The 27,029-nt window shown below is 37.7% G+C and overlaps 1 long non-coding RNA gene across 1 annotated transcript; it reads right to left on the bottom strand.

Moving 5' to 3' along the window:
* Positions 1–20,348: 20,348 nt before the first annotated feature.
* Positions 20,349–23,715, bottom strand: LOC109491711. The gene is made up of 2 exons (XR_002145176.2): positions 23,550–23,715; positions 20,349–20,583 (listed from the first exon to the last, which is right to left on the bottom strand). It is a non-coding gene; the product is annotated as an uncharacterized LOC109491711 (long non-coding RNA).
* Between the last annotated feature and the right edge of the window lie 3,314 nt (positions 23,716–27,029).

The following is a 27,029-nucleotide window of genomic DNA, read 5'->3' as shown; positions in this document are numbered from 1 at the left end:
GAATACCTAAGACATGGCTTGAAAAACAAAGAGTAAAGTGAGAGAACTTGTTGTACCAGGTATTAAGACTCATCAGAAAGGTATAGTAATTAACACAGCATGATATTGGTACCTGGTTAGACAAGTAGACCAATGGAACTGATGTGTTAGGGATTCCCACAAAGGAACTAGGAAAAGATTGGTTATTCTGCAGCCATGGTAACAAATAGTCAGTCGTCTGAGCCAGTTTTAAGCTTGTTCAAATAATCAACAATAACTTGCCTTAGTAAACACAATTTTGCAAACCAACCAATCAGTATCATCCCTCTTTTCTGAGAGTTGACCAATCGGTGATGGACATATTTCAGTAAACCCACTTCTGAGTGCCAATCTGAATAACAGCAGTTTTATATTGAATTAACCACATTTCCAGATATCATTTACATTTCTGAAAATTTATGCTTCCTAAAAACCTTAAAGAAAATCAGCTGTTCTTCTCAGAGACAAGTTTGATGAGATGACTTCTCTCTTACTGTAGTAAACGATAAATAACAGCTTTGTCTGTTTATTTTATGTTGAGTGGTGGTGTCATTATCCTTTGAACAAACAACGTGAGGAATTTAGAGGCAGATCTCCACATAAATGGACACTTCATTTGTAACAAGAAATGGTATCGGGGGTAAGCAAGGAATGAATAGTGCTAAGAGAGTTGGCTGACTTTTGTTACATAACATGAACAACATGAATTTCATTTGGATTGAAACCTTAAATGCGGAAGTCAAAACCTTAAAGCTTTTCTAAGATAATGTAGAATTTCTTTGTGATCTCAAAGGAGGGATTTCTTAAACCAGTAAACACAGAAGAAACTGATTGCCCAGTTAGGATGGGATCCGGTTGGGGGATTTAGTAATTACAGGCACTATTAGGTGCGTCCAGAGTCATTGTATTCCCTGTTTAGGACAAATATTCTGAGACCAGTTTTCTCGGGATGTGTTAAGAATCCCAGATACACACCATAAACGAATTCTGAACAGTATGTCCAGAAAGTCAGTTTATCCCAGCAGGGACCCTACTCATCTGTATCATGTGTAACCCTGGACTTGATAACAGAAGTAACAAAGGCTTAATGGAATTGAGGAAGTTAAAAGATGACAGTGAAGTCAGCCAGGTCCCCATGGGAATAAAATCTTTGGGGACTGGTTCCAAGCCTCTTTCACCATAGCTTTCTGATTTCCACTAGAATGTGTTAGGGCTTTTAAATTCCCCACATGGAATCCATCCACTTACCCATCCTAACCCACCACACCTCCCCTTTGTTAGGGAGACACTGTAGCTCAGAGGCCCCTGGGAGTCAAAAAGTACACAAGAACCCTAAGACCAGGATCCCATTCCAGCTCCACCCATAACCATGACCTTGGCAAGTCAGAGGACCACTCTGCTTTGCTTGTGAAGAGGAAGCAAGGACTGACAGGTCTCCTGTGGGCCACTCTAAGGCTGGTACCCAGAAACCCCAGCAATGCTTTGCAAACTGAAGTAATGTATACCAAACTGAAGACCATATTGAGCAATAGAATAAATGTTTGCATTCTCTGTGTAACATGAAAATTATCTCTCACTACTTAAAAAAAAAATTCTCCAAAGTAGTAACCACAAAGAAAAAGGTCATGGATTTGACTGTATTAAAATTTAGACCTTATATCATCCAGATACCATATCAAAAATAAAAGGAGGCCACATATTATATGAGAGGATATTTGTACCACCATATCTGGAGCCAGTATCCAGAATATGGAAGTTCCTACGAATACATTTTAAAAAGCAGACCACTCAATAAAGAAATGGCAGAACATTTAAACAAGCAACTCACAACAAAACACAACCACATGGCTTATAAACATGTGAAAAGATCTTCCACTTAATTAGTAAGCAGAAAGATGCGAATTAAAAACACAATAAGATTACCTCAATTGTGTATCAACAGTTTAAAAGTTTTACAATATCAAGTGCTGCAGAGAGTGCATTATAATGGGTAATCTCATATACTTTAGTGGGAGTATAAATTGATGTGCCACTTTGGAAAACACTTGACATTTGTAGTAATATGGAAAATATGTACATCCTATGATCCAGAAATTCCACTCCTAGGTATATACCTAAAAAAATATTTGGGGAATAAGTATCCAGATATCTTTACAAGATATATGGTAGTTGAAATTTTATTGTCTCAAGCGAAAAACAATCTAAATGCCCACCAAAGTAGTATAGTTAAATGGTGGCATATTGATGCAATGGGATAATCTACATGAATGCAAACGGAAACACGAAAGCTTTACACAAAAATTATGAGGCATGACACATAGAAATAGGCAAAGTAGCTGGACAAAAATGCATAAAACATGACTACATTTATATGTTTTCACTCCTATGTGGATCCTGAGAAATTTAACAGAAGACCATGGGGGAGGGGAAGGAAAAAAAAAGGTTAGAGAGGGAGGGAGTCAAACCATAAGAGACTCTTAAAAACTGAGAACAAACTGAGGTTTGATGGGGGGTGGGAGGGAGGAGAGGGTGGGTGATGGGTATTGAGGAGGGCACCTGTTGGGATGAGCACTGGGTGTTGTATGGAAACCAACTTGACAATAAATTTCATATTAAAAAAAAAAAGAACAAGAGTTGGCAAAGCTAAACTGTACTGTAGGAAGACATGCTTAGGGGCTAAAGCTATGAAAACTGCAGGAAAGTGTTTATGACAAAATTCTGAAGGCTAGTTATCTCTAGAAGGACAGGGAGGGATTGTGATTTTGGAAAGGTCTCTGTGGTGGGATGCTGTGAATATTTTATTTACTTAATATGAGTGGTGATTTTGGCTTGCTGTGGTTTTAATTTTTAAGTTTTACTTACACATTTTATGCTCTCTTCTGTGTGTCTAGCATAACAAGAATTAAAATAAAATAATTGGTGACCTGGGTCAGTGTAGTGGTGGAGAAGTCTCATTTTGGTAGGTCCAAGAAGGAATGCGTGGTGAGTCAGTAAGAGACATTTCTCAGAGGCTACTGTATCAGTTGGGTTGCTTTTGGGTAAAAGAACATAGAGGAACCTGAAGCAAATTGCCATAAACAATAAGGAAATACATTATCCAACACAGCGACAGTGGCTGCAGCTCCTTGAGTCAGGGATGGTTCTTTTTCTCTCTAGTTTTGTTCCTACGTTTTTCCATGTGGGGTTTTTTGTCACCCCCAGGGTTGAAGCAAGGTGACTAAAATGGTTACAAGCATCATATTTGGCTTTCCCTTCTCGGTTGATTTATAAAGATCTAGGAAACCTTCTCCCAAACTTCCTCTCACCTTGCTTTGGCAGTTTGGCATCACCTTCTGCATATTGTAAACCGGTATTTATCAAATAGGCATGGGATTGAACTGATTCTCTTTGATGGAAGGTATTTTGGTAAGTAACCATAACCAGTGTTGAGAACTACAAAGGGTCTGAGATTTACTTGGAAGCTAGAAAATTAGCCTGCCACAGTTTATGGATATTGATAGTTTATGGATGTGGATATGAGATTATTTATCAGAGAAGAAGGACAGTTTCTTATACTGAGAGAATAGCCTGTGTCAGCATTTTCACATTGGTTCCCTGAGGCCCAGGTCCTAAAAGGCAGTAGAAAGAGGGCCTGGTGACACCTACCCCCACAGTGAGTACATTACAGGAGAGGGACTCTGAATTTAGGGGATCTGATTATTTTGTATTGATCTACAGAATGTCCTCCCTTTGTTGAAATAGAGACACTGTCACCATCTTCCAAGGCTGTTCAAAACATGAACATCCTTGAAAAATATTCTGGAATAAAGGCTAGTTAGTGCCTCTGCTCAGCGGAAGAACAGAAATGTGGGAGACTCATGGATAATTTTTTTTCTAAAAACTTGAATTCTCCAGAATTCTCTCTTGAAATTGTCTATGAGTGAATAAAGTGAATGAAGGCAGGTTGGAAATGCCTGATTTGGTTTAGAGGCAGGTAGTTTCCCCAAATAGCACCAGGATATATTTGTCTTCCAAGTGTAAAAGCTTAATGGAAGTTATGGAAATCTACAGTTATTGGAATTCAGAAGACTGGGTATTTCTAAAATAAGTACTTATAGATATAAATTATATATATATTTGTATATACATAATATATATAATGTTATGCCTTATTGCCTTGAGAGATAGTTTGCCCTGAGACAGAATACTTCTGGAGCATAAAATTAAATCTGTAAAGGAATTGCCCAGTGAATCAGTAGTGTGTGTAAGTACTGTAGCAATAACAAAACATAAAATGAAAGAAAAATTATTGAAAGTCACTGTCCTAAACATTTCTGAACTCATGAAATATCTGTATGAGTAATTGTTACTTCTAATTCTTACTACTTGGCTAGAATATGTGCAAGTATGATATGGTACAAGTCTTAATTAGCCTTCCTCTAATGGGCTTTGTTCTTCATGGTTAGAGTGAGGATATGGGACTAAATGATCTCTGAAGGCCCTGTAGGTGTGAACTACTGTGGCCATGTTATTTATTGAAACCTCCCACTCCCAACACTTACTGTTCTTTCTCATTTGACCTTTCCAGACATATACCCCAGTCTGACATGTCTGAAACTCTTTAAAGCCTGCAAGCATTTTGAATTTCCCAATCTTCCCAGGTGGTAGACAAAAGTGATCACCATTTTTCAATTGCAAAAAAACAAAAACAAAAACAAAAACACAAAAACACCAAACTTCTTGTCCAGAGAGATCAAGTGACTTGCCTAGGGTCAGGTTTGTTTGTTTGTTTGTTTGTTTGTTTTTAGATCAGACATATATTCAGTAAGTAACAGACACAGTACTCAGAGCCTCTAAGTCTGAATCCTGGGACTTGAGTCTGCAATGTGATTGTGCTTAGAGAATCCTCAAAATTTCTTCCTGCATACAAGGAACAGAGTCATCAAGGAAAGTCATTCCCTGGGTTGCTGTGATGACAGAAGACATCCCAGAGCAGACCTGAGAATTCAGTTAGCTTCAGAACTGACGGAGTAATTATGAAACTAAGTGGAAACAGTTTTTCACTAAGGTTTACTGAAGTGCATCAAGCCTTTCACAAACCTCTCATGGTATGGACAAAGTAACTAGAAATGAAACCAATGAGCAAATATTCTTCTATCTTCTGTGATAACCCTTCTTTAATTAATAGTTAGCTCTGTGGAGTCTGTCTCTGCTTGATTTTTTCTGTATTTTGGTCCTGTATGAGGATGTGTGTGTGTGTATGTGTGTGTGTGCTCACACAAACATTATGAGAAAGGGGGGACACATTCATTTGGCACATTCATATAACTGGAAGAGCCATTAGAGATACCAAATTGAATTATTATTATTAGTTTATGTCTGTCACCCCCACCAGATGTTGTGACGCTTGACGCAGGGATTATAGTCTCACCTGTCTCTATGACAAGTTCTAAGCATAGGCATTTTGGTAAGTTCCATCAAATGGCGGTTAAGTCACAAAGTACCTGCATTATCCAGTCTAATCTTCTGATTTTATAGATGAGAAAAATGAGGCCCAGGAAGATGAAAAGCCTAAATACTTACAACTAATTAGTAACAAAGCCATGTATAAAATCTAGGTTTTGACTCATAAAGCACACTTTCTAGTAGTCCTAAGCACCTTACCATTTTCAAATTATGTAAGAAGTGTTTCCCCTATGCGAAGTGATGTTAACTGTATGTAGTTAAATTAAGGTGTGGTAGACACTGGGTGCCCTTAGTCTGGAGTAATATAACCACCTCATCCAAGATTGGCCGCTGTGAATGGGGTGGGGTAGGTTTGTCAGACATACCAAACACTAATTATGCATTGCTGTTTACCTTTACATTGAGCTTGAAACCAAACTGTAGTCCGAATGCTGCTCTGAAAGGTTGGTGGCTACATCAAAGCAAACTAAAGCCCCTACTCAATTATAAGAGAGATGCATTAGATAGACTGAGAAAACCTTGTATTTCCATGTGGCTTCATGCTTTTAGCAAAATAGTCTCACTTGCATCCATTAGCTCCTTTGATCTCCTCAAACAGACTGTGGAATAAGCAGGACAGCTATTAACAGCCCTCATTTAAAGATGAGAAACTTGAAGTTGGGAAAAATTAAGCAATAAATAGTAAGTGGTTCTCTCTTATAAATAGTATGTGGTTCTCTAACTTTAGGATCAGACATTGCATCTGTTCTACCACTAACTAGTTGTATGACTTCAGGTGAGTTCCTTCTCAGCTTGGACTCAGTTTCCTTTCCTTGTCTGTGTGCTGATGATACCCAGCTGTGAAGATGAAAAGGGAATTGCCTGAAATGCATCCAGTATGCTCAATAAATGGTAGATATCATGCCCTCCAGTTTAAGCCCTAAGTATTGAGTGAAGCTGTATTGTTATTAACAATGTTTGCAAGAATCTTTTAGGTTCATCAGAAGAAAGATGCCATTTTATCAATCGATGGTATTATTTGAGATGGAAATCTCACAAGTACCTTCTGTTAAGAGGTTTGTTTTATTGGAAAAAGTACATTGTGGGGGTGGAAATGGTGAGAGTGAGAGCGAAAGACTGCTGGTGTCATCTATGATGAGGCTACACATTAGCATAAGAACAGCTGAAATCAGTTGCTGAGTTAAAGCAAATCCATAAGGAAGACAAATTAAGTTAGTTACACTAGCAATGGACTTAAAACTGTTTTTTTTCCCCCTATAATGTAGCTCCAAAATTGAGCTCTATCAGCAAATAAGTAGAGGACAGTGGGAGGTGCTAACATTTCATTCATAGCGGTAGGTCGGTCATGGTGACCAACTCAAGCAACACAAGACAATAATGTCCTGGATGCCTCCTCCTTTTCCCCACTTCCCACTGCTGGGATAAAAGTAATTCATTGAGACACATCCTGGTTCTCCCGCTTGCCAGATGCATGACCTTAGCTGAGCTCAAACACATTTCTGAGAGCATTTCCTCATTTGTGAAATAGGGATTAGAACTCAAACTGAGTCTTGTTTTGAGAATTAAATGCAGCAAGGTGTGCAGAAGTGTCGACCATACCTGGTATACAATGGTTTCTCCATAAACATTTCCTAAAACTGTGATTGTCTGTCTTTAAATTTTATACCAATTGTCAAATCTTTGGATATCGGAGATCTTTCTTGTTCACTTGTTAATATACATACAAAAAGTACATTTATAGTCATTTAATTTCTATCAGACATTTAAAAAATGTATTCTTAAAATTATGCATTATATCTTATAACAAATAAGATACTATATATCAACAAATTATGTATTATTAATACTTATTAATATTTATATACAGTATATAATAATATAATTATATGATAATATAGTTTATATATTTAATAAACTTATATGTTTATAATATTTTAATATAAATTGCATTTTATATATTTTAATAATACACATTTTATTTTTGCTATGTACTTATTTTAATACATATTTTAATAATATAAAAATACTAGATTAAAACTTATTTAAAGTTATAAAGTCATGAACAAATAAATTAAAATTAATGTTCCAGTACAAAATTTAATGAAATATATGGAAAATTATGCAGAGCTGACTAATGAGCTAAGCCAACTCCTTGGCTCTTGGTAAATGTCATAGAAAGCAGAAATTTATTCCCAGATGCTGTGATCTCTGTTACTTAATTGTTGGAATAATGAATTTCTAAAATAAGGAAAAGACAAATATCTAAGAAATAAAATATGAAAATGATCAGGGCAATTACTAAGCTGAATAATCATGGCTGATCGAAGACCTAAAGTTTATTTCATTTGTATGAAACATTCTGTAGCAATAATGGGAGTACAGGATAAAGAAAATGGTTTGGAGCCCTGTGTAATTTAGAGCAAGTAAAAAACCCTGACTCAGTTTTGTTTTTATTTTGGTGTGGTTTGTTCTGTTTTCATGGGTAAGCTAGAGAGAGTAGTATCAAACCTACCAACTCTTTGTTGAGCTTGAAGTGTTATGTGTCACTAAGGTGATAAGCTCAAGTAAATACAAAAATCATTGTCTTCCCCTACAGTAACGTGAACTTTCATGTCTCATGAATCTCCTATCACTAGAATTTGACATATTTTCTAACTTACTGCAGATACTCACCAAATGCCTGTGAAATAAGAACAAGTAGAGTCCAAGTTCATTTTTTAAGTGGTGTTACCTCAAGATTATTATTACAACTTTAATTCTATATCCCTTAGCAACTTTACTTGAACTATAAGGAAAGAAAAAGCCTTCATATTCCAATTTCCTCCTATTTTCCTTCCTGAAACCCTGAAACATTATCTTTCTATTTTAAAATATGTTGACACTTGTTGCTTATGTAATTCCTTGAATTCCTTATTCACCATTTCATGCATGAGTCTATTAATCTAACTATATTTTAGGGGCACCTGGTTGGCATAGTCGGTTAAGTCTCAGACTTTTGCTCAGGTTATGATCTCAGGGTTCATGAGTTCGAGCACCGTGTGGAACTCTGTGCTGAGCTCACAGCCTGGAGCCTTCTTTGGATTCTCTGTCTCTGTCTCTGTCTCTCTCTCTGCCCCTCCCCATCTCAGTCTCTGTCCCTCTGTCTCTGTCTCTCTCAAAAATAAATAAACATTAAAAAAAATCTAACTAGGGGCATCTGGGTGGCTCAGCTGAGTGAATATCTGACTTTTGGTTTCAGCTCAGGTCATGATCTCACAGTTCAAGAGTTTGAGCCCCACATTGGGCTCGGTACTGGCAATGTGGAGCCTGCTTGGGGTGTCTCTCTCACTCCCTCTGCCCCTCCCTGTCTGGCTGTGTCTCTCAATAAATAAATAAATAAACTTAAAAAAAATACCTAAAAAAATCTAACGATCTAACTCCTGGTGTCTAGGCTTAGGTGTCCAATGTCTTTGCCCATATTTATTAAATAAATTGCTGTTTATGACATTGAAGATCTGGGTCTTGTCCCTTTCCCAATTTGAATCAACAGAGGCAAGTGACCAGTAACCAACAATCTTTGTCTTTCCGTAATGGAAGACCAATCCTCTTATCGGATAGTTTATTATTTGTTAGCCTCCTCAACTAGTTAGTTCTACTTTTTTTTTCCCAAATGTTTATTTTTGAGAGAGAGGAGGGAAGAGGTGGGGAGGGACAGAGGGAGGGAAACAGAGGATCCAAGCAGGCCCCACCCTATCAGTGCAGAGCCTGATGCAGGGCCTGAACTCATGAACCACGAGATGATGACCTGAGCTGAAGTCAGACACTTGCCCGAATGAGCCACCCAGGTGCCCCTCTACTTCTTGATAATTGAAATTTTATTCTTCAATTCATATTCCCTCTAGGAACTTGTCCAGTTTCAGTAAATATTTGAGGACTGGTTATGTGACAGGACAAACATTACTAACACTCAGTTCTTTACCCTGATCCACCAAATAGAATCCTGCATTTTCTTTCCCATTTTTCTCTCTTCCAATGAAGCAAGATTCTTCTTGCTAGGAAGGGGATTAAAATGATGTATGTACTGAAGAGCCTAAGAGAATGGTATTAGAGCAGTAGAGTAGTAGAGTGGTAGTGGGGAGTAGAGTGACTGAAATTTTTTGTTAAGTGTTGCTGTGGATTGGTTATTTGGGTCCCTTTTAAATCCACCTATGGATGAAAGTGAAGAATGAAATTTCTTTAATTACGTTTACCTGTGGAATGATGCTAGTTGAACTTGTCATGGCTGATGTACTGATCCACATGGATCTCTGTGTGCTTTAGGACTGTAATTAAAGGGATGATTGAAACTATGGATCAATTAACATCTGAGAGAGTCCTGGGGTAGGTTGTTTAATATGCAGGAATTTTGGAAACAGTAACCTGTGGATTATAATGAGCCCAGAAGATGGGTAATTGTATTTCCGTTCTTTGCTTCTTCGTTCTTCCCAAGCTGCCTCGACCTCCCACAGTCCAATCTGTGATCTGCTGGGTAAATTTGGGTATTCAAACTTGGTGTCATATCTCATGAAGTGGAAAGAACTCTGTCTAAGAAAATGAATATGAATACACATAACAGAAAAAGATTTTGTACCAGATATTTATCAAGGTGCTGTATATACTAACCAGGAAAAGAGGTCCCAATATCCAACAATGTAGAACACTAAGTACATTTTGTTATAGATCTGTGATGTAGTATTATGTGACCAAGGAATCATGCTGTGAAAGAAAACTTACTAGCATGAACTAAAATTTTTAATACACGTTTAGGTAAAAAGTTACAAATTGTTTATATCAAATGATCCATTGACTATAGGCATATTTATATGTATATAAACAGATACACATATATAATAAAATTTCCAAAATTTCTATAGGGAGCATATTACTATTGTGTGCACACACACGCACACACACTTTTTTTTTTTAAAGGAGGGGGAATGCATGGCATACTTCTTTCTAAAGATCTAGTGTTAACAACTTGGTATTGAAGAAAATTCCATGTTAATTGAAATTAAGTCCATAGACTCTGTTCACATTCAATTTATGCTCCAAAAAAGAAAACATCCTTGCCTGGGGCCAGGAGAAAGAGAGGTGAAAAGAGGAAAGGAGGCCACTACTCGTGTGTCCTGCTACATGGACTCTGCCTGAGCACGCTGTGTGTAGGCTGCCAAACATCTTTGAGAAATATTGATGCCGGCTGCTGGCTGATGAAATCAGCCTGACCCGTTCTTTTCGTCTGCCTTCCTCCTCCGCCTCCAGTACATTGTGCAAGAGAAAGCTTAAACCATCTTCCTGTCAGGTGGAAGGAGAGGGTAAGGACCAGGTGGCCACGTTTCTGCTCCCCTGGCTCAGGTGCAGATGCTGAGGTAGCGGGCCAGGTTCTGGCCCAGGGCACACACTGTCCCTGCACTAAGGGCTGACTAGGTAGGCACAGTGTACTCTTTTCATGTCCCAAAGCCAGAGTTTTCGGGTTGAGGAGCCAGATTCTTGTGCGAGGGGGTTGAAAGACTATTAGGATTGCATGGAACAAATGCAACATTTTGCAAGAGAAATTTTACCTGGCAAGTTCAGGTCAGAGACCCCTTGGTAATTATAATAAAAGCTGAAGCATAGAAAAGAACTGTGGAATAGCAGAAGATCGTAGCAATTCAATCGATCACTGCTCGCATATTTAATAAGGCAGAGCGTCTTTTAGGTGCTATGAGATAAACGGGAGTCTGAGAGGCTCTGTGCACCAGAAACTTCCAGTTCCTGTCTGGAAGTTACATACAGTTAAGTGTCATATGATTTGCCTGTGGTAAGGGGAGAACTTGGGGTGAGCTTTGGAGATCCAATCGATCACCTATTGGTCCAAGATCAATATTACTTAAATATAGACATTCTGGCCTTCCACATTCTTATAGTTAATTGGGTAAAAAGTAGTGAGAAGAATAATAGTAGATATAGGTTAGCCTAGGTATCAGGATAAATGGCTCCCGTCCTAGTTCAGCTGCTGACTGAAATTTGTGGTTTGGAGTAAATTACTCCCTTGCATCAAACTTCACCTTTTCATGAGTTCCACCCGATTCTAGCATTTTGTGATTGTCGTAAAAACAGCACTTCTATGAAAGTCAGTGCAGGGTATCTGTATTATAACTGTATCCTCCAAGCTGAAATCATGGTTTAAATCATAGATAAAAGACCATGATGGCTCTCGATTTCTTTCTTCTCTTTCATGTCCCTTATAGTTCTGATTTCTCACTGTAACCCCCATTCAATCTAAGCTGTAGTGAGCTCTTTGCTGTGTCAAATTCCCCAGTGATGCACACTGACACGCAACCTGGAGTAACAAAAAAACATTTTGGAAGCGTGCTCCCACACAAATGGTCAAGGAACAAGGCAAAATAAGATCTGTGCTTTTCTTACAAAGAAAAAGACAAAAAGACAGGTTCAGAAGACAGAGAGCGTACACATCTGACCTGAGAAATGTGTAATGGGAGAGGGGCCATGCCAGCTGCACCTTGGAAAAGGTAGAAACATGGAATTATGTTTTACTAAGAATGGTGGGGAGAAATGAGGCAGGACTTTCTGAACAACTTTCTGTAACAGTGTTACAGAAATAAAGGCAAGGGAGAGCAGGCACGGAGAATAATGCACAATTCACTTAGTGGCAGGATATATATCCAGGAAAGCTGATTGCACCAGATGGTGGAAGGCCTTGAATACCAGTGTTAAAAAAAATGGCCTACGTGGTGGGCAGTGGAGGGCCTCTTGGTGTTTCTGACTAGAGGTGCAGCATGATTAGAAAAGAGTGTATGCTAGTTTAATAGCCCCGGAAGAATAGTTGTAAAAGTTAAGAATTTGTCTCAGTAAGCAATGATGAGGCCTAAGTATGGCAGGGGAGGATACTGCCAGGGGAAAACCTGCCGGACTCGGCCGCTGATTAGCAATAGAAGACCAAGAAAAGAAATCAGAGCTGAACCAGAAGTTTTGAGCCAAGTTAACAAGGCAGATGCGGAAGGAGCCAGGGAAGTCAGGAAGAGGTGATGATTGGATGAAAGTCAATGACAATGGAGTGGATCACACGGAGTTTCAAGGACACAATACAGATGTTGATGAGTTAGTTAGAAAAATGGGTTGGTAGCCGAAAGCCCAGTTCAGGTTAGACTTCCTGAGTTGATAATCATCACTAGTAGGTGGTGATTAAAGCCATAAGTGTACAGTGAGGACAGAGTAAAGGAGAAAGTAGAGAGAAGGGTCTTCTGCTTGAAGCCTTCCTTGAGCTCTGGTTGGTGGGTGTGGCCAGCACACGTAGAAGCACAATGTTGTGGGTCTCTTGGACGCATTCACAGCAATGCCTCATCCATTCCAAAGCCCTACCAATTGGTTTGGATCAGAGTGTGACCACAGAAATCTGATCTAGGCCAGACTAAGCTCTAGAGGTCAAGTCTGCTTCAGAGAGGGCTTGGAACGGAGGGCTTCTCAGCTTACCGTTCTCCCTCTTCATTGGATATTTGAGAATAGTGAATCTGTAAGTGCTTTGTAAATTTTATATTATTGGACCACTATTATTACTGTTGCAAATAGTGTAAAAAGCAATCATAATTAACATGATAGAGCACTCAAAATAAATGAAGTCTTGGCAATAAACCTACTCAGCCCTGCTGTCTGTCAGCTGAGGAGGCTGAAGCTCAGGGAGGGGAACAGCGAGCCTATGGACAGATGGAGCCAGGGCAGAGCTCAGACCGCTGGGCTTTCACTCAAGTCCTCTTTCCCTTTTTTATCCAAGTTAGTTCCTCTCCTCACCCTTGCTTTTTTTTTTTTTTTTTTTTTTTTGCAATCTGTTTAACACAATGCAATATTCGCTAGAGAAAGATCTTTTCTTTCTCTTTTAACTCTGCATTTGAAGCCATTTTGGAAAAGTTGTCAGCAAGTGGGGAAATGGGGAAGAGTTAAAGGAATAGCAGAAGAGTCAGTTCAAGTCAGCTGCACTTGACCGAGTATTTAATGCAATAAAGATTTCCCTGGGTGCCATGGGAGCTGAGGTGAGTCAGAGGGGCTCTGTCCTCCAGAACCTCACTGTCCCCTTTGGCAAGACAGAACTGCAGACAGCTAAGGCAAAACTGAATGAGATAAGAACTAGCCTAGAAAAATAAACAAATTTAATATTTTTGGTCTTGTTCACTTCCTGAATGGAGAGGAAACTGGAGGCTCTGACATTTGCCACCTCCTGACATGCTAGGAAGAGAGAAGAGAGGTAACCTTGAAGCAGCCATGTTTTTTTTTTTCTGTTGTGCCAGGCATTCTAGGATCATTTATTTTTAAAAAGTGGAACAAACCTCTCTTTATACCTGTCTTTACACACTCTCAGATCCAGGGGCCTTCACAGTAGGCTCCAGGAGAGGCAGTGGAACATCCTATGACCCAGCATACCCAGGACAAGAAGCTACAGGGTTTTGGGACCATTGCCAAGCTGTGAGATGAACCTGATAGCGTTCCTAAATAACAGCATGGCCTCAGCCTCAGGCCTGACTTCATGCTATTCCAGTCGTGTGACCTGTCTCCTCCACTGATCTAAGATAACACTTATCACATTCTGCCTTGGAATCAAGTTACTTGTGTGTGTGCCTGCTTCCGCCACTAGACAAGAGAGCAGTGACCATGCCTTACTCAGCCCTATCCCCCAGAGCGCTTGGGACAGGCACTGGCACTCAGTGGATCCCCACTAAGTGTGCGGGGTTGGCTGGCATTTTGGCATCTCTTCATTTTTCACTGGTAAAACCTATGGCTCTTCTTGCCCGGTTTGAGAAGGAGAAAATGCACATTGTGTTGAAAGGCCTGGATCTGATTTCAGAGACCAGGGCTCTAAAGGAAATACTGATTGCAGTTTACTCCCTGTGGAACTCTGGGCCAGCTCTTTTCCTTCCACACCTATGTTTCTGTTGGTAGTTAGACAGATTAGCATGCGTTGTTCTTCTAGTTCTTTCTTGCTTTTTATGATTCTATTATTTCGTAAGGTAAATTCAAATGTAGAATCCCTTTTGGTGTGATTTTTCTTTCTTTATCTCTGCTAGTCCTTGGCCTCACAACAGGTATTGCAGTCAGTCATTGTTCTAAATGTAAAAAGATTTATTTAAAAGGAAAAGAAAAGGCAATGGACTATAAGAGAATGAGCAACTGTCCTGTCCCTCAATGAGAATAATCGTTCATTAACAGGCTGCTCCCTTTCAAGTTTGGAACAAAAATCCCTTTATAAGTATTGTGATATTTATCCCTTATTACAGCCCGGAGGTGAACTTTACTAGGTTTGATTGGCAGATGAGGAAACAGCGTGGGATGTTAAGAAATTCTCCGATATAACAGAACCCATTAATGGTAGAGCCAGAATTCCAATTCAGACTGACCTTCCCTCTCATTCTGCTCTTTCTGTCCACTTTGAGCAAATCGCTGAAGACCTCTCTGGCTCTCAGTTCGGCTATGACATGGAATTAATAAAACTTCATAGCATTCACAGAAATGTAAAATCATTTACTTAAAATGGCAACAACTTTGGAGACCTGAAAGAGCTAAGCAAATCTAAGAAATCATTTCATTGCTAAGTAGTCAGACTAGTCACCCAGGTAATCAAGCCTGTTTTCAAATGACAGTGAAATTCGAAAAAGCTGTTGATCTCAGTAACAAAAGTCTCTTCGTTCTGTTTTGCTCAGTGCCTTGTCATTTTCTATCCCCAGATCAGGTTATTAAATTGCATCTCTCCTGAGCTCAAGTTTGCCTACAGAATTAGAGGTTAAAATAAAAAATAAAACTAAAGAACTCTAAAGATTATTCCTTGATCATTTTTTGAATTGAAATTAGCAAAAATTTTTCAAAATGGTAATCCTCACAAGGACACAGTGAAACTAGCGCTCTCATTTATAGGAAATTCTTTTATAATTCAGCTTGTCAATATCATTTGATGACATTCATACATACCTACTTTGACCCACTAGTTATATATATAATTTTTTTCAGAGAGAGAGAGTGTGAGCTGGGAAGAGGGGTAGGGAAAGAGGGAGAGAATCTCAAGCTGATTCAGGTGGTGCTGATTCAGGGCTCAATCCCTTGACCGTGAGATCATGACCTGAGTGGAAACCAAGAGTCAGGAGCTCAGCTGACTGTCACCCAAGTGTCCCGACCCACTAATTATTCCTTCAGTAACATATTGAAAGAGGGGGTGATGATTTGGAAGATGTATGGATACGCTTATCTCTTTTGCATTTTCATATGCCTGACTTTTACACAAGCATTCATTTACTGTTGATGGAGATGCAAAGTGGAAAGTAGAGTAATTAGATGGATACACCAGCAATGCAGAGAGAGAAAAAGTTAGTATTCGGTTTCTGACAACCCACATAGGAATTTTATGTCCAGAGGATAATAAGGAGATGTAAAGCCAGTCTTGCTAAGAGAGAGAAAGGTCTCTGAATTCCCCATCTCCTACTCTAGCATGAAGGCCTGAAAGACTTGGCGACAGTTTTTTGTCTAAGGAAGATACTGGTCACCTAGGAAGACAAAGAGGGGAAACCCATCCCTGCCAGCACCAGTGGTTGTGAGAGGAAGAGAAGAAACCAAGAGCAAATCCCAGTCTTCCCTTCCCCATCCTGGAGCTGACTATAACGTTGTGTGCAGAGATGTGGGGGGTTACTTTAGAAATGCCCAACTGAGCATGGGGAAACGCAAAAGCAGCTGGAGTCATGGCCTGCTTTCATCTCCATGGAGGGCAGGAGACTAAAACACTGGAGATCTGCAGCCATCAGCTTGATGCCACCCCCATGACGGTTCAAGCAGTGAGGATGAGATGGCCCAGGAAGGCAGATGGGCATGTCCGTGACACTATTGCTTGCACAGTGGAAAAATGTCCACATAGCTTACGTGTCTTACGATGAAGAAATGTTTAAGTCAAAGTGCCCCCTTTAGACAGAGAAATTTGTGAGAAAGCTGACATTGAATATAAAAACAAAGAATACTGCGGCACGGCAATCTGAGGTTTTCTCTTCGCACTGCTTGTGACCCATTGAGGTTTTGAAATATTTGAATTTGTAAGAAGCATTTTGCAAATAAACCTAAGTATCCTGTGATGGCATTGAACTTTTCTAAATGAGACACATATATTTTGCTTGCATCTCATTCAAAATCAGCTTGAAAATTTCGCATGTAAGTATGCAGTGAAAGAAACATTAAAAAACTTCAGCTTTGAAACTTTTGGAGAAATGGAATTACTGAAAGTAAAGTTTACAAAGAGGAAAATGTTGACATTTATCCCTATAAAAGCCAGACAGGAAGAAAATAAACGACAAAGGTACAAATTGTGTAAAACAAAAAAAATTAATTATAGAATTATTGAATTGTGTTTAAGGATAGGTAAACTTGTGGAAAGAGATTTTTCATTTTTAGTGAAGCTCTTATTTATATTGAATATATTTATATTCTGGTTTAGAATGAAATAAAATTGAGAAGGACCTTTCTTTTGTTGTATCTAAGGTTGGTGAGACTTTCAACAAAATAAAAAAAGAGACAACTTACGTAATGAGTTTTGGCTTGTAAAAATATTTATATTTTTGAAGATACATGGCTAAAATATTAACACATTTTTATATGAAGTAGAATAGAATATTCCCCTATTTCTCAAATTTTGCATTGAGCTTATGAAATATTTCACGTGCTCTGAAGGGAATATTTTTCTCAGTCAAAAAAATTGTCTATAGAGAAGATTCAACTGAAAATGTCAACAATTTAAAATGTATTAATAGTAAAATGCAAGTCTGGGGAAATATTTCAGCCAATGGTCTGAAAAAGTTAAAATTATATCATACTGAATAAAATAAATTATTCAAGAAACACCACTATCATGGTATTAGAAACAGATACAACTAAGAAAATTAGTTGTTTGTGAACTTATATAATAATAATAATTATTCATTATATTATACAAAAATAATAATTATTCATTAATTTGTTGAGTTCAGGTAATTAAAGAAGTTTTTAAAAAAAATATTTCAATGTAACTTTAAATACTTTAATGTACATAGATACCTGATACTTGAACTTTTTAGGGTGAATTCTATTTTTGAAAATACGTTTTGAATAGTACCATTTTTAGGTACATCAATGTCATGTAACTAATTTATCCATCAACAAATTGAAATTTCAAAAATTTGTGTAATGAATTTTAGCTCCCTTTCAATCTCAAAATTTTCCTGAATCAAACAGATTATATGATCCCTCTAGATATCATATGGATGTTTTTCCGTATTGCTGTTTTATGTTTAGAACAAAAGCTAGAGACAAACTACAAGTCAATTTGTAAAAACATAGGGAAGAAAACTGTAAGTGATTTTTTTTTCTGTTCTCCAGTTTGCCTTTTAGAAATTGAGATAATACTATTTTTACAGGGAACAACTAAGCCAGAGGAAAAAAAAAAAAAACCCAACAGAAAGTATTGGGAACTTCCTGGGAAAAAGGCATCTGCCCGCAGGACTCTGAGGACGGTGAAGGTGAGGATATAGACATACATGCCAGTTTCTTCCCCATCTCTAACACACGTGCCTCTCCTGCATCTGTTGGAGCATCAGCTGCTCAAGATGTTCTGCTTTCCTTGCCCTCCAGACCCAGCCAAGGTAGCACTGACAAATAAGGGCAGATTTTTGGGGGCCGAGGTGAGTGAAGCATTTTATATTTATATCCATAGACACACACTCTTGTGTATGTTCCAGTGACTTCAGGGGACTTTCCACAGCCATGGGTGTCCTGTGTCTAGTGTGAGGTAACTGCCTGGCCCACTGAGTTCTCTGGACACGAATCACTGGGTGAAGGGGGGTGGCATTGCAGGGCTTATGAATTGAGGCGAGAAGGGAATCTGTCTCGATGTCATTTGTCTCTCTTCTGTACTGTCTGTTCACTGTGGTGGTAACATATAGGTAGGATTATTATTTTTTTTTTGTAGGGCATTTGTTTTCCTCTCTCTGTGATTGCAAGCTCTGAGTCTAAAGATGCCCAGAACACAGTAACTTCATAACTTCCAGACTCAGGCTGTTCTGGGTGATTCCTCCTACTCATTTGACTAGGGGTGGGGGGGTGGCTATACATATAGTGTAAATAAAATATTTGGAAGAGTGCTTGGCACAAAATCAATACTACATAAGAATGGCTTATTACCTTGATACTTTATGGGGAAATAAATCTTTCTATTTAGAAGGGAGAGTTTCAGTGGAGATGAAAAGGAGGTGATGAAAAGTGGTATGAAATTATAAGATTTAACATTTTAGAAGACATGTTGAACACAGATTATGTGCAAGGCACTGGCTGGGTCTCTAGAAATAAAATGGTGAAGAAAAGAGTTTAAACTCCTGTTCTCAAAGAAGTCACAATCAGTGGATGAAATTTAACTGATCTAAATGAGTGTAAATGTCTCTCTCTCCTTTTTTTTTTTTTTGGCAAAATTCTAGCCAGGTGACTATGTATATAATACAAAGTGGTTGGTGTTTTCAAAGGAACTAAAGAAAGATGAATGAAATTCAAGGAGTTTGGGAGAATGGTGTAGATCCTCTCATTAACATAATTAGGGGGCAGCATTTGCATCCTGGACTTCTTTTTCCTGCCTTACATCACCTAGCACAAAAGAAGAATTTAAATAAAAGCACATTAGGATTGTTGTGGAAGACACCCTTAGGTGTTCCCCCAGTGTCCGTTTCTCTTTATTTTTCTTAAGAGAAATTGTTTTGGTTTTGGCTCCAGGTAGCAGTGTGCTCAGGGAGGGTGGCTCCCAACCTTCAACAATCCCAGAAAATGGAACTTGATTAGTTTAGAACTTTTTTTTTTTTTTTTTTTTTTTGGTTAGTGTCTCTCTCTCTCCCTTTTGCCAGTGATTGTTGGTTTGGAATGGCAAGCAACCTTGTTTGGGCTGATGGGAAGTGAGGGAAAATGTGTTGGAAAATTTCAAATGAAGGCGTTTGAGAAGGAAGGTTAATATGAAAATTTTATTTGACATCTACATGTAGAAGATAACTTGCTATTTGGCCTTGCGCATTTATCACATTACCCTACAGGTCACAGTTTCCCCATCATATATTAATAATTCTTGTCCTATCTAATGAACAAGGTTATTGTTACTGTTCTAGAAAATAGTGGATTTTAACATGGTTTCCAAATTTAAATGCCTGTAATATGTAAGATTACTATTAATTGTAAATTCCTTTGAAATCTTCAGATTAAAACTGAAGATTAAAACTGAACATTAAATCAGTAATACCATGAAAGTATATGCTAATATGCCAACCCTAGGAAAATGCGCTTCTTATTTAAGAAACTTAAAGTAAATATAATAGAGTGTAAAAGAATTTCAATGCATTTATTTAGGCAAACATATTTTATTTTCATTCTCTTTATTTCTCTCAAAATCTATGTGTAATTATAGAATTATATTATTTAATAGGCTCAATGAACTTATGTTTTTAAGGAAATATGTTGAGACCTTCACCTCTCCCCTTTGAGAGCATAATGACACATGCAGTTAAATACAGATTCAAGTGTCTTATGCTGGGATCCCCAAAAAACACTCCTTTTTTTTCATAAAAATGTTCAGATATATGGAAAATAACCTCATAATCACCAAGTGCTCACTATGGATATTTAAAGAAGGTTGATTCTTTGCCATATTCTCTTCAAATACATTTTGAGAATGAAGAAAACATTACAGATAAACTTTCAGTCCCTTTGTACCCTTCCTGAATTATGATTTGTGGTGGGTGTGTATATTTCCAGATCACATCTTCTACTGCGCTTATGCATCTGTCTATTACAAGGGGTATTAACTAAGCTTCTCTAACCAAGAGTCCCCAAAACGCAGTGGCTCAAAGAAGATCGAAGTTTATTTCTCTCTCAAAGCAGTTTATAGGATGGTAGAAGGTACAGGGTAGGCAGTCTGCTTTGAACCACGGGATATGGCCATTTCACCATCTTTAAAGTAACAGCTGTGGAAGTGTAATCTGGGTTCCTGGAGTCGCTGGGATTCTTCCGAGGTGTCTGTAATCTTCTCTGACTTTTTCCAACTATGTATCTGCATCAGACCAATTTTTCTTCATGTATCTTAAAAAAACAATATTAGTATAGACTGAATGTAGAAACAGATGAGACTATATTTGTCTTGAATAAAGTCATATGTTAAAAAGATTTTCAAAAATGTTGGGGCTCCTGGATGGCTCAGTCGGTTAAGTGTCTGACTTCAGGTCAGGTCATGATCTCGTGGTTTGTGGGTTAGAGACCGCATTGGGATCTTGTGCTGACAGCTCAGAGCCTGGAACCCACTTCGAATTCTGTGACCTTCTCTCTCTGCCTCTCCCCCTGCTTGTGCTCTGTTTCTCTCTCTCAAAAATAAACATTAAAAAAAAGTAAGTGTGCCACTTTTTCAATGAATTCATTTTTATTTATTTAGTTCAATAGATTTTTAGTTTAATTTAAAAAAAATCTATTTTAGGGGCACCTGGATGGCTCAGTCGGTTAAGCGTTTGACTTAGGCTTAGGTCATGATCTCACAGTTCTTGATTTCCAGCCCCGCATCGGGCTCTGTGCTGACAGCTCAGAGCCTGGAGACTGCTTTGGATTCTGTGTCTCCCTCTCTCTGACCCTCCCCTACTCATGCTCTGTCTCTGTCTCAAAAATAAATAAAAACATTATATTTTTTAAATCTATTTTAAAGCTATTTTTCATATAATAATATATTAATATAAAATTATTATGCTTTTTATAATGAAATTATATTTTTAATGTCTTGATTTTAATTTTTAGTATGATAAGTATCAATAAATATTTCAACATAAATAAAAGCTCTCTGAGGCTCTAATAGGAAAAGTAGAAAAATGTAATGTCGGGGTGCCTGGGTGGCTCAGTTGGTTAAGTCTCTGACTTTGGCTCAGGTCATGATCTCACAGTTTGTGAGATCGAGCTCCACATCGGGCTCTGGGCTGACAGCTCAGAGCCTGGAGCCTGCTTCAGATTCTGTGTCCCCTTCTCTCTCTCTGCCCCTTCCCATGCTCATGCTCTGTCTCTCTCTGTCTCTCAATAATAAATAAACATTAAAAAAATAAAAATAAATAAAAAGAACTATTAAAAAATAGAAAAATGTAATGTCTATTCAGTGGCTATCTTTAGTTAAAATTCTTTCCACTATGAAGAAGGGAGAATGAATTTCAAGGAACAACTAGCAATTCAGTGCAATCTGTGTGTTCATAAACAATATATGATTGTGTAATTTAAGAATTTCCATGAATGATATCTTTCACATGCATCCTTCAGCATGTTACTTTTTTTGTAACTCAAAATTATGTTTTCCAGATTTATGTATTTAATACATACACATCTAATTCATTCAACTGTTGAATACTGTCTTACCACAGTACTATAGCACAATTTATTTTAACATGTCTTTAATTGGTGGATATACAGAAGGTTTCCAATTATTTAATCTTTTAAAAAAATTTTTTTAGGGGCGCCTGGGTGGCGCAGTCGGTTAAGCGTCCAACTTCAGCCAGGTCACGATCTCGCGGTCCGTGAGTTCGAGCCCCGCGTCAGGCTCTGGGCTGATGGCTCAGAGCCTGGAGCCTGTTTCCGATTCTGTGTCTCCCTCTCTCTCTGCCCCTCCCCCGTTCATGCTCTGTCTCTCTCTGTCCCAAAAATAAATAAACGTTGAAAAAAAATTAAAAAAAAATTTTAATGTTTATTTATTTTTGAGGGAGAGAGAGAGAGAGAGAGAAAGAGAGAGAGTGAGCTGGGGAAGGGGCAGAGAGAGAGAGACTCAGAATATGAAGCAAGCTCCAGGCTCTGAGCTGTCTGCACAGAGCCCGACGTGGGGCTCAAACTCACAAACTGAGATCATGACCTGAGCCAAAGTCGGACACTTAACCGACCAAGCCATCCAGACGTGCCTCCAATTATTTACTCTTAAGAGCAATGCATTGCAATAAACATTTCCCACCTATCTCTTCATATCAATATGAGAGCATTGCTCTAGAGAATTGAAGATTAACTTCTGTGTGGTAGGATATACCTGACTTTCAACTCCTTTACTAAATTGGTGTTAAATCGTTTTCCAAAATGATGGTGCCAATTTGTAAACCACTTGCACAGAGAATCCTTTTGTCCTGTCTGCCTCATTCTTTGGAATTATCAAACCTGTGAATGTTGTCAAGATGGTGCCAGGGGAATGGAAGGTTACTGTTGTTTAGCTTCCACCTCCCTTTTTAGACAGTAGGATAGTTAGAAATAGGTTTGATGGCAATCACAAGAATTCTTGATAACAGTGATTACATAATTGAGGTTTATTTCTTTTTTACATAAGAAGTGTGGAGTTAAGCAGTTGCTGGCATTGGTTTTTCAGATCATTAATGTAATCAGGAAAATTAAGCTCAGACATCTTTCTGCTGCATTATTCTAAGTATGTTGGCTTTTCTTCCTCACACTTTTCATCTTATGGTTGCCAGATGATGGCCACTCCATCACTTAAATGTATTGGCCAAAAAAGGTGCCTAATCCCCACTCAAGCAGACTTCTTCTGGTGTAGATTTTGCTCAAAATTTCCTTAATTAACCAACACTAACACATTGTTCTTGTAGCTTTAAATAAGCTAGAAAAAAGATGGGCATGTCTCTTATATTTCTTATTTCAAACTGTCTTAGCTTTTTAAGGATCTTTATAGCTTTATAGTGTTGTAAATAGAAAACAAGGTATCTTACATTTTAAGCTCAATTTGACAATCTCTGCCTTTTAATGGAAGTGTTTATTCCTTTAAAGCTAATGTCATTAGGGGCACCTAGGTGGCTCAGTTGGTTAAGTGTCCAACTTAAGCTTAGGTCTTGATGTCGTGGTTTGTGAGTCCAAGCCCCTGTCAGGCTCTGTACTGACAGCTTGGAGCCTGGAGCCTGCTTTGGATTCTCTGCTTCCCTCTCTCTCTGCCCCTCCCTTGTTCATACTCTCTCTCTCTCAAAAATAAAATAAAAACATTAAAACATTTTTAAACCTACTGTAATTATTGAAATAGTTATATTTAAGTCTATTACCTTGGTCATCTGTTCTTGATTTTTCTCATATGTTCATGCGTTCTTTGGGGAGAATAGAAATGTGTGGTATACAACCTACAGTAGAGTATCATTATACAGGTTTTATAAGAAATGATAAAAAGGGCTTCTGGGTGGCTCAGTCAGTTAAGCGACCAACTTCTGGTCAGGTGATGATCTCACAATTTGTGAGTTCCAGTGCTGCATTGAGCTCTGCGTTGACAGCTCAGAACCTGGAACCTGCTTTGGATTCTGTGTCTCCCTCTCTCTCTGCCCTTCTCTGGCTTGTGCTCTGTCTTTCTCTCTCAAAGATAAATAAATAATTAAAAAAAAGAAATGATAAAAAAATAAGTTCTTTAGGAAAAGAATCTCATAGTAGATGGAAGCCCAGATCTTCAGAAGGGAATGAAAAACATCAGAAATGTAAATATCTAGGAAAGTATTTTATAAAATCCTTATTATTTTTATTATATAAACATTTGTGTGTAAATTCATTAGAGGAATATTAACTGTTTGGGAAAAAAATTATAATATGTTGTAGTTTCCTTCTACCAGGAATAAAAATAGGAGTAGTGGTCTTTTATCCTAGAAAGGATTTTAACCTTAACTTATTTTGGTATTTTTATACTTTGAGGCTTCTGATAACTTTCAAAAACTAATTTTGTAGCTTATATGTGGCTGGTTTTATTTGCTAGGGAGTTTTCACTTTCTATATCCTAATCAGAAGCAGAAGAATATCATCAGTGATTATGAACTTACTATTTGAACCGTTATTTATTTTGAAGTGTATCTTTTAGTTTACTAATAAGTGCAGAGCTGAATGTTCTGATATTGATTTCTAATTTTACTGCATTGTATTGCTTTGTATATTATATTAATTGTTTGACATTTAAAGGTATTACTTTATGGCTGATGTTACTGAGAAATGATGTGAAGGCTGGAGCTGTTGCCTATCATTATTTTTTGTAAGGGTATAGTCCAAAAATGAAGCCAATATAGAAATAAGAAATAAAGAGCAAGGTCTAATTATATCAGCCCATAAATCAAGCTGCACCTATTGCCTTAGACTTTCAGTTACACAGTCTATTATTTTCACTTTTGTCTCAAGCCAGTTTGGGTTGGATTTTTTGTTGTCATTGTGTTCAACCTAACACAGGAAACATGAGTTTATTTTTAGATATTTTGAGATTGTGTTGTGATGGAATACAATACAGCTCAATCAGAAGATGTGAATTCAAAGTAGAATGGTAAATTCGTCTTTTAGTAACCCTCTAGTGTGGATGATATTTTCCCCCATCTTACCAATGGTAAAACCAAAGATAAGAGAGAGTAAATTAGTCCCCCTAGATCATAGTGTTAATAGTTTTCAGAGCCCAGACTTCTCATTACAGCACTTATATGCTATGGTTACAGGATATTTTGATTCTGACACTGCTGATTAAATTCAGCTGAATTAGTCATTGTAGGCAAACTACTGTAATAATTCCAAATCTCGAAGGATTAAAAGAAGAGAAGGTTATGTCTCCTTATATAAAAATTCAATTCTAGTGGTCTTCTGTATAGTCATTCAGAATCCTAAGCTTCTTCCATTTTGTGCCTCTACCAGTCCTGTCCTTTCAGTGAAATAAGGAAAAGAGGGAGCATTATCTGTTGAACGTTCATAATCCATCCTGGAAGTGGTACACGTCACTTTTCCTTGGCCAGAACTCAGTCATAAGGACACATTAACTGCAAGGGAGGCTAAGAATATGGTTTACCTATGTGACTAGGGAAGAGATATTTCAAATATCTACCTTAGCTGTGGCCACTTTGATTTATTTATATTGATGCAGAAATATTTGACTTAAAAATATTAAACATTTTAAAAATTAGGAAGTATATTTTATAATAGATACCCTGACCCTATACATGATTCTCAATAAAGAGATGTCTGAATCTTAAGTCAGCCAGACTGAGATTCAACTATCAGTAACAACTATCACAAAATAATACTGGCTTAATTAAGCAAGGTAGAAATTTATTTCACGCTCTGTCTTTCATGTAAAAGAAGTTTGAAATTGAGCTTGGAATTAAATTCAGAGCTGATATGGTGTCTCCACTGTCATTACAAATCCAGACTCTATTGGCATGACCTATATTCATGACCTTCTATCATCAAGGCAATCTCATAGCCAATGGAGCCATGAGCGTTCCCACCTTCCAACCATATCATCGGCTAGAAAAAGAAATGGAAAAATAGGGGCTTTTCACAGATATCTGCCCTGCTTCTTTTATGAAAATCTCCAATAAATCTCTCTCAACAACTTTGACTTGTACCTCATTGATTAAAGCTTATTCACTTTGCCACTCTAGCTGTTACGGGAATTGGAGAATTTTGTGTTTTGGCTGTGCACATTATTTGTCCAAATGATACGGGGATTCTATTAGTAGGAGAAGAAAAAAATATATAAGTGTGCAGCTCACTGTCTCTATAACTCCCTGCCCCCATATTTCAGACTTATTCCCTTTCTGATTATTATATTTAGGACATATCAGAGATAGAATGAGATTCAGGGCAAAAGTAAGGACCTGGGCTGGGATAAAGTAAGAAATTGTGCACATAATTTAGTGCAAGATTTTGTTGTATTCTGTTTCCTAGGATTGGTCAAAAGAGCGATATCAACATGTCTTACTAAACAACTCATACTTCTACATATTACTTCTACTTTCTCTTCATCTACTTTTTTCCCTTCTTTCCTAACTTCCTTTAATACATATTTGTTGAAAACTGTTACATACCACACATTACACCTAGGAATCAGTGGTGAGCAAAACCTTCATGGTTTCTGTCCTTGTGGAGCTTGTATTCTTTGTCTTCATGTATCCAATACCTGTTAACACCTTTCCAGGATGAATTATCCTAAAGACCAAGTTGCATGATTTTCTCTCACTAAAAAACGACAATATTTAGAAATGCAATGGTTGAGAAGAGACAAGCCTGGATTTGGCTTCCAACTTTATCCTTTACTAATTGAATAACCTTTAAAACATACCTTAATTTCTTTGTATTTCAAGTTCCTCGGTGTTAAAATAAGGATAATAATATCTAATTTATGGAGGTATTGCTATCAGAGTTATAAGTGGAGTAAAATACCTAGACTTCATCCCAATGTATCATACTATAGAATAGCTAGACAACACATATATATCTTCACTGACATAGAAATAAGTGAAGTTGGCAACAAATTAAATTGTCAAGAATACTAAGTTAAAATACAAAGCTATAATATGTCTTACATGATTTATAATACCTATGCATGAGACATCATAAATATGTTCATTTTAGATATATCCTCACTTCTTGCTTGTTAGAGCTTGTTGTGAGGATTGATTGAAATAATATGTTTAAGATTCTTAACAGTGTGCTTGAGTGATGAACAGTTTCTAAGACATCTTCCCATGATCCCTGATCTTGGTGTTCATACCCTTAGATAATCCCATCCC

This window comes from Felis catus, chromosome C2, assembly GCF_018350175.1.
Source record: "Felis catus isolate Fca126 chromosome C2, F.catus_Fca126_mat1.0, whole genome shotgun sequence".
NCBI classification, from domain to species: Eukaryota; Metazoa; Chordata; class Mammalia; order Carnivora; family Felidae; genus Felis; species Felis catus.
This window is presented reverse-complemented; position numbering and strand designations above follow the sequence as displayed.